This window comes from Choloepus didactylus, chromosome 7, assembly GCF_015220235.1.
Source record: "Choloepus didactylus isolate mChoDid1 chromosome 7, mChoDid1.pri, whole genome shotgun sequence".
In the NCBI taxonomy this organism is placed as follows: domain Eukaryota; kingdom Metazoa; phylum Chordata; class Mammalia; order Pilosa; family Megalonychidae; genus Choloepus; species Choloepus didactylus.
In genome coordinates this window covers 57,790,497-57,797,697 of record NC_051313.1, presented here as the reverse complement: position 1 = coordinate 57,797,697, position 7,201 = coordinate 57,790,497, and the positions used below count along the sequence as shown (strand labels likewise).

The following is a 7,201-nucleotide window of genomic DNA, read 5'->3' as shown; positions in this document are numbered from 1 at the left end:
ATCTTTATCTAGACTGACTATGAAAAAAAGGCAGAAGAATCAAATTACTAGAATCTGACTGAAAGAGGTGATTTAACTACTGATTTTTCAGAATGAGAAAGGATTATACAGGAATATTATGAAAGTTGTACTCCAAAAAACTTAGACTATTTTGATGAAATGGACAAATTCTAGAATGACTCAAACCAACAAAACTGACTCAAGATGAAATAGATAATCTGAATACACTTATAACAAGTGAAGAAATTGAATCAATACTCAAAAATAATTGAATATGCAAAAAAGGTCAGGCCCAGATGGCTTCACTGCTTAATTATAACAAACATTCAAAGATGAGCTATTACAAAGTCTCACAAACTCTTCCAGTCAAGAGAATAGGAGGGCACATTTCTTAACTCATTTTATAAGGCCATTACTATCCTGATACCAAATCAGACAATGGCATCAAAAGAAAACTACAAGCCAATATCTCTTATAGATATGGATACAAAAATTCTCAACAAATCCCAGCAAACAAACTCTAACAACATATAAAAGGAATTATACACCTGAACAAAGAGACATTTATCCTAGGGATTCAAGGTTGGTTTACCATTTGAACATCAAATAATGTGATACATCATACCCAACAATAAAAAATGAAATCACATCATCACCTCAATGGATACAGAAAGCTATTTGACAAAATCCATTGCATGAATGTGGAGAAATTGGAACTCTCATACATTGCTTGTGGAAATGTAAAATGAAGCAGCCTCTTTTGAAACGGAGTAGCAGTTCCTCAAACAAACAATTATCATATGACCAAGTAATTCTACCCCTAGCCATATAAAAAGAGAAATGGAAGTATATGTCCACACAGAAATTTGTACAAGAATGTTTATAGCAGCATTATTCATAATAGCCAAAAGGTGGAAACAACCCAGGTATCCATTGAGGGATGCAAAGATAAACAAAACATGGTATATCCATAGAATGGACTATTATCCCACCATAAAAAGAAATAAAGTACTGATTCACACTAACACAGATGAACTTTAGAAATACTATGCTAAGTGAAATAAACCAGTCATGAAAGACCACATCTTATGATTCCATTTATATGGAAATCCAGAATAAGGAAATCTATAGAAACAGAAAGTAAATTAGCATTTGCTTAGGACTGGGGGAGAGGAATGGTGGAAGTATAAGTGCATAATAGCTAAAGGATATGGGGTTTCTCTTTGAGTTGGTGAAAAGTTCTAAAATTGACTGTGATAATGGTTATACATACCTGTGAATATACTATACACCACTGGATTGCACAAATTATATCTCAATAATTCTGTTTTTTAAAAATCATCTTGAATGAAGCAGAAGCCATTACTCTTAGGAGGTGGTTGCTGCAAGACACATGGGCAGAGGAATTATGCCTTCTTGGCTAGTACTGCAAAAGTAAGAAGAGTAAGAAGAGTAATTCCCTGGATGTCCCACACCCTCTTATTCAGGCAAATTCGTCATTCTCCCAGAATGGTAGCCTTCAATCTGTTTCCTGCATTTGTTGTATCTACTGAGAATACTGCCTGTCTCCAAGTATCAGAAATTCCACTTTCTTCAAAACGTTTTTCCTATCTCCAGAGCATGGACATGTTTCCTTGCAATGGCTTGAAGCCTCAGACACAAACCAGGGCTGGTTCCCAGAATTGGTGACTTTCCAGGATGTTGCTGTGGACTTCACTGAGAAGGTGTGGCCCTTGCTGGATTTTTCTCAGAGAAAACTATACAAAAATGTAATACTGATTAACTATAGCAACACAGCTTCAGTGGGGTATCAGCATGGCAAAATCAGACTCATCCCTCACTTAGAGCAAGAAGAGACATAAATTCACCAAGATACTTGTCCAGATTGGGGGACTTCATCTAAAACCAAAAGGTCAATGCTTATGGATTGTATTTTGTGACAGTAACATCTAGCGGTCTGGAAATGGAAAGAACTCTTCTTAGAGAGAAACCCACTGAATATGCTCTGTCTGAAGTCTTCAGCATGGACATTCATCTTACTCAACAAATGGGAAGGCACACTGGGAAGAGGCCCTATCACCACTATGACTATGGGGTCATTTTCAAAGACATATCTCACCCAACATATGAGCATTTATGGGGGAAGAAACCTTTAAGAATGTCATAAATGCCAAAAAAGTCTTTCCCATGAGGTCTTTCCCTACAAGCCACAAGAGAATGCACACTGGGGAGAAACCTTATGAATACAATGCCTGTGATAAAGCCTTCAGTGATCCTTCCATCCTTAGGAGTCATGTCAAGATGCATATTAAAGAGAAGCCCTTTGAAGGCAGTGTAGAAAAGCATTATTAACCTCTTGTTCCTGAAGATACACATGAGAATTCACAATGGAAAAAGACCTTACATGTGTAATTAGCGTGGGAAGGCCTATGGCAAGAGCTGTCACCTTACTGCACACAAGAGAACACACACTGGAGAGAGTCCTTATGAATGTCACAATTATGGAAAACCTTTCCAGTATCCTTCACATCTTTAAGAACATGTCAGGAATCACACTGGAGCGAGCCCCTATGAATGCACACAGTGTGGAAAAGCCTTCTCATGAAAGTCTAACTTTAATTTGTACAAGAAAAGCCACTGGACAGAGAAAACATATGAATGTAAAGAATGTGGGAAAGTCTTTGGTGATCTCCTATCATGGAGGAAACATGAGAAATAATATTGTAAAGAAACCTGTTGAATATAGACTGTGTGAAAAAGTTCAGAAACCAGTTGATCCTTAAGACACTTTAATTCTGACACTGGAGAGAAACCATATGGCTGTGATCTATGTGAGAGAGCCTTCAGCACAAGCTTGAATCTGACTGCACACAGGAAAATGCATACTCAAGAGAGATGCTATGAATGCACTGTGTGTGGGAAAGTCTTCAGCAATTATCATGAAGGAGGCATTCATTTTGTAAAGAAATATGTTGAGTGTAGACAGTGCAGAAAAGGCTCCATAACCCAGTCAACCCTTAACACACACAAGAGAACTCACCCAGGAGAGAAACCAGATGAGTGTGACAACTGTGGGAAAGCCTTCAGCAAAGGCACTAACCTTAAGGTGCACAGAACAACACACACTGGGGAGAAACCCTATGAGCTCTTTGTCTGCAGGAAAGCCTTTAGGGATCATTCATCTCTTAGAAGTTGTGTAAAAACTCACTGGAGAGAGAAACTCTTCGTGTCACCCATGTGGAAAAGGCTCCAGTGAGTATGCCTTGTTTAAGAGAAACATACAAGCTCAGACTCATAGAAGTAAGGAAGGCAGGAAAGCCTTCATGAGCTCTCACCTTACTGTGCACAAAATAATGCATGTAACTTAAGAGAAACCCAACTTTTATAAGAATGGGAAAATTTGAGCTTCTCTTCAACTAAGAAACCTGTGAGAACTTGTGCTGGGAAGAAAACTTGTATCTGTGGTTTGGAGAAAGAAGTCTTTAGTGTGCATTCAGCTCTTAACAAACATGTATATATTTTTGCAATGTGAAAACTTACAGAAAGAAATCCTATAGTTTGGTATTTAATGTGGAAAAGACTTTTACACCACCTCACTTTTGGGTATAGGAGCAGTCAGAAGAATCTCCAAAAGAAAATTATGGGAAAACCCTTTTCTGGTATCAAATTGAGTTCCTCATAAGAAAAATCACTCTGAAGAGAAAAACCTGTAAAGTAAGGAATGTGGGAAAGTTCACAGCAGAAGTCAGCAAACTATGGCCCACAGCCTGTTATTGTGTGGCCCACAAGTTAAGAATAGTTTTTACATTTTGAAAGAAGAATATGCAACAGAGAACATATGTGATCCACAAAGGTTAAAATACCTGCTATCTGGCCCTTATTAGAAATATTTTGCCAACCCTTGATTAACAGCAGTGGTTCTCAACTGGGGGTGATTTTGTTGGCTGGGGAATATCTAGCAATGTTTGGGAACATTTTTGGTTATTACAACTGGGGGAGATGTGTTATTGACATGTAAGTGGGAAGATATCAGGGTGCTAATAATGCACAGAAGCCCCCCCAAAACAAATTAGCATCTATCCCAAAATGTTAATATTGCTAAGTTTGAGAAACCCTGGTCTACAGTAATTCTGCAATTTTCACGAAATGCATGAATATTCACACTAGGAGAAACCTAAAATATTTTAAATGTAATCAGTGTGATCCTTCTTTCAGGAAACATGTGAAACTTGCTCTGCAGACAATCTCTGGATATACTCAGTGTGCAGATGATTCCAGCCATAGCCCCTTACTTCTGTGCATATGAAAATTGATACTGAGAGACAACTCCTTTGGGATTTGCCTGTGAATGTAGAATTGTCTTTATCAGTTTTTCATTACGAAAATGGACCCTAGCTTGTTAATTTTCAGTCTTTATTTAATTGTATGCTCCTCTAGATAACCCTTAAGCCGAATCACAAAAGGTTTGTGTACAGTATTTTATAACTTTCTTCTTGATATGTCTAATTCCCTTTCAAACAACTTATTTGAAAATGGGATATTTAGAAGTGTTTTGTACTGTGCAACATATGGGTGTTTTTCAATACTTTTTTGTTACTGATATATGATTTAAATGATTATCTTCCTATGGACTCTTCAGTATGTTTGAGGCCTCCTGTCTGGCCAAGAGTGAATTTTACTTCTAATTTCTTCCCTGATATCTGGGTTTTTCAGGCTAGTAAAATATGCTATTTTTAAAAATCTCCAGCTTCTAAGTTTTATTTCAACCAATAGTGCTGGTCTCATAACCATGGCCATTGACAATTAAGCAGAAGTCACTGTGTGGGCTTCTGGGAAATCTCTTAAGAAATAATCCATCTTACATGCATTTTTCTCTACGTTTTATTCTTTCCTTTACTCCCCTACTTCCAACCTTGAAAGGTTATCCAGTACCTAGTTGTTAATCGATCCATCTCTTGACTATATGGATGTAGTCTAAGGAGCACTTGCAGAAAATTCACAATGATCCTGGCCTCCCTGGCGGCTTTGACTGTCTGCTCAAACCCTGGAATTATTTCTGGACTTATTACTAAATGAGAAAAAATAAGTTGATTATTGGTTTAAATTTTTTTAAATCATCTAAACGATATCCCCGTAAAAAAAAACCAAAGTGGAAAGAAAATGTTATATGTATTGTATTCTTATATCTTAATTGTGAAAATAAATTAGCCTTAGAAGCAATCAATTTATCAGTGAAGGAAATGGAATCATAGAACTGTATTATGAAAGAAAAAAAACTTTGTTTAAATCATCTGATAAATATTTAGGGTTTTATACCTATGATTTGGGATAGTGAACATTTTAGAGTAGCACCTAATTTCTAATTCAACCCCTATACTTCCTAATGGTTTTAGGGAAGGTTCTCTCACAATTCTCTTCTTTATTCATATAGAACTTCATGTTTCCATTTCCCTCTCTGAGCAGAGGAGGGGAAAGGGCACAATGAGTATGAAGATGTTTGAATTCAGAGCCCACCCAACTGAAACACAAGGAAACTCATAAATTATTTAACCAATAATCCATTCCACAAAACCCTGCTCCAAACACTTGCAAATAGAGGCAGAAGGAAAAGACATGTTTCAACCATTTAATGATTTAGAAACATGTTAACTTTGTGGCATGAACAGATTTTCTTATTTCTTTTAAAAATGTTCTGCCCTTTATTGCAACACTTCTCGATTGTTGCAGCACTCCACCAATGCCAAAATGGGGTTTAGAGAGGTACCTACATCTGAGACACTACTCAAAATGCTTTCTTTGAGTTTCCACTTATTCATTCATCACTCATTCATTCTGTTCCTTTGAATTCCCATTTGTCCTATCATTCACTCATTCATTCATTGCGTTAAGTACTATTGTTGGTGACTAATATAGACAAATAAGACTTAGTCACTGCAGAAAATGTTATATTTGAATTGTTTCAATTCAGACAGAAGAGCAGAAAAGAAGGGACAGGGGATTCCAGGCAGAGGAAATATAAAAACAAGCAAGCAAGCAAACAATAACAAATGAAGAAATGGTGAAACATGAACATGTTGTATGGGGGTACTCCTAATGTTTCTATAGAGCTGTGTGATTTATGTATTGGGAAAGACCAGAAATTAGTCCTGATAGTCAAAGAACTTTATGAAGGCATTAGAAACTAATGACTGAAATCTAATTGAAAAAATACAGCCATTTTTGAACTTTAGAGGCACAATTACGAAAGAACTATAGAAGATGGACTGGAGCAGAAGACAGCTAGAGGCAGAGAAAGTTGAGTGTTTTATTGCAATAGTTCCATGAGATGCATTGGCAATAGTGTGAAGAAGAGAAGGAGGAATTTAAGGCATCCTTAGGATGATGAACCAAAAGGACTTAATGAACGATTGGATCTGATTGTGAAAGTAGGAAGGGAGGTCAAGAATGTTCATTTGTTGAGTGGATGATGGTGATGCCATTCACTGAGACATACGAAATAAGTCATAAAATTGTTTGCTTTACAAGGGTCTTTAAAAAAATACCAGGATAATTAAAACAGGTACCACCTTAAGCCCTTATCATTTTGTAGCTTGTATGTAATTAGTTCTACAGATAATAAGAGCAAATGCCTGTACAGGACCCAGAAAAAGTGCAACTTCAGGATTTTGCCTAAGGGCAGCCCTAGGTACAAATAATTTGTGTAATTTCCATAATGAGATTTTAATGGGTGAAATTCCATAGATTTTTTTTCTTTCAGAAGACTGCCAATATCTCATGTGATACCAATATACGAGTGTTAACAGGATGTATTAAGAGAACAGCCTAAGGCTGATTTTATACATGTTGCATCAAAAGTGATTACAATATCAGTTCTCTCATAACTTGGTCTGACACAGCTCTTCTACACCAACGTGCATAAGTGTCAGGTAGCAAGCCACAGCTGACCTATGTGAACAAATTAGTGAAGAAATATCCTTTGACAATTTCTAACAGAATATATCAGGCAGTCTAAATACTTTTGTACACACAAACTAAAAGCTTTAAAGCAATTCAGATTAAATATTGGTTGTAAAGAAAGGTGAAAGAGCTATTATTCATGTTTCCTAAATAGGATTGTTTTGACAGAATTCATAGATATATCTACAGAAATAAGAAGAGAAATGCTTATTCATGGCTATATGGATTTTCCATGGATGTTTAT

General features: G+C 36.5%; 1 pseudogene; it reads left to right on the top strand.

Annotated features, from left to right (window-relative positions):
* The first annotated feature begins 1,509 nt into the window (after positions 1-1,509).
* LOC119540574 lies at positions 1,510-3,256 on the top strand (annotated as a pseudogene).
* The last annotated feature ends 3,945 nt before the right edge of the window (positions 3,257-7,201 follow it).